The 1,561-nt window shown below is 41.4% G+C and overlaps 1 non-coding gene across 1 annotated transcript; it reads left to right on the top strand.

Annotated features, from left to right (window-relative positions):
• The first annotated feature begins 1,187 nt into the window (after positions 1-1,187).
• On the top strand, positions 1,188-1,291 carry LOC112805030 (small nucleolar RNA R71). The gene has a single exon (XR_003203643.1). It is a non-coding gene; the product is annotated as a small nucleolar RNA R71 (small nucleolar RNA).
• Positions 1,292-1,561: the final 270 nt, after the last annotated feature.

Consider the following 1,561-nt stretch of genomic DNA (forward strand, 5'->3'; position numbering starts at 1 on the left):
ACCCAAGATCACATAGAGCTTTTTCAAAGCTCATGGTGCCAATGGTGCAAGGTATTAAGAACTTGCCAGGATCTTGTTTCTTTTGAGGTAGAGTTTCCTGAATCCATGTATCCAGTTCACTACTGAGCAAGGGAGGTTCACTTTCCCAAGTCTCATTACCAAACAGCTTGGCATTCAGCTTCATGATAGCTCCTAAGTATTGAGCAACTTGCTCTCCAGTCACATCTTCATCCTCTTCAGAGGATGAATAGTCTTCAGAGCTCATGAATGGCAGAAGGAGATTTAATGGGATCTCTATGGTCTCTAAATGAGCCTCAGATTCCTCAGGATCCTTAATAGGAAACTCCTTCTTGCTTGAGGAACGTCCCAGGAGGTCTTTCTCACTAGGATTTTCGTCCTCCTCCTCCTTTGTGCATTCGGCCACTTTGATCAAATCAATGGCCTTGCACTCTCCTTTTGGATTTTCTTCTGTATTGCTTGGGAGAGTACTGGGAGGAGTTTCAATAACTTTCTTACTCAGCTGGCCTACTTGTGCCTCCAAATTTCTAATGGAGGACCTGGTTTCATTCATGAAACTGAAAGTGGCCTTTGACAGATCAGAGACTATATTAGCTAAATTAGAATTATTTTGTTCAGAGTTCTCTGTCTGTTGCTGAGAAGATGATGGATATGGCTTACTATTATTCAGCCTATTGCGTCCACCATTGTTAAAGCCTTGTTGAGGCTTTTGTTGATCCTTCCAGGAGAAATTTGGGTGATTTCTCCATGATGGGTTATAGGTGTTTCCATAAGGTTCACCCATGTAATTAACCTCTGCCATGGCAGGGTTCTCAGGATCATAAGCTTCTTCAGAAGCTGCCTCTCTAGTACTGTTGGATGCATGTTGCAATCCATTCAGATTTTGAGAGATTTTGTTGACCTGTTGAGTCAACATTTTGTTCTGAGCCAATATGGCATTCAGAGCATCAATTTCAAGAACTCCTTTCTTCTGAGGTACCCCATTATTCACGGAATTCCTCTCAGAGGTATACATGAACTGGTTATTTGCAACCATGTCAATGAGTTCTTGTGCCTCTTCAGGCATTTTCTTCAGGTGAATAGATCCACCTGCAGAATGGTCCAGTGACATTTTCGAAAATTCAGAGAGACCATAATAGAATATATCTAATATGGTCCATTCTGAAAACATGTCAGATGGACATCTTTTGGTCAACTGCTTGTATCTTTCCCAAGCTTCATAGAGGGATTCACCATCTTTTTGTTTGAAGGTTTGAACATCCACTCTCAGCTTGCTCAGCTTTTGAGGAGGAAAGAACTTATCTAAGAAGGCAGTGACCAGCTTATCCCAAGAGTCCAGGCTATCCTTAGGTTGTGAATCCAACCATATTCTAGCCCTGTCTCTTACAGCAAAAGGGAAAAGCATGAGTCTCTAGACTTCAGGATCAACTCCATTAGTCTTTACAGTCTCACAGATCTGCAAGAACTCAGTTAAGAACTGATAAGGATCTTCAGATGGAAGTCCATAAAACTTTCAATTTTGTTGCATTAATGCAACTAGTTG

This window comes from Arachis hypogaea, chromosome 5 (genome assembly GCF_003086295.3).
Source record: "Arachis hypogaea cultivar Tifrunner chromosome 5, arahy.Tifrunner.gnm2.J5K5, whole genome shotgun sequence".
NCBI lineage: Eukaryota > Viridiplantae > Streptophyta > Magnoliopsida > Fabales > Fabaceae > Arachis > Arachis hypogaea.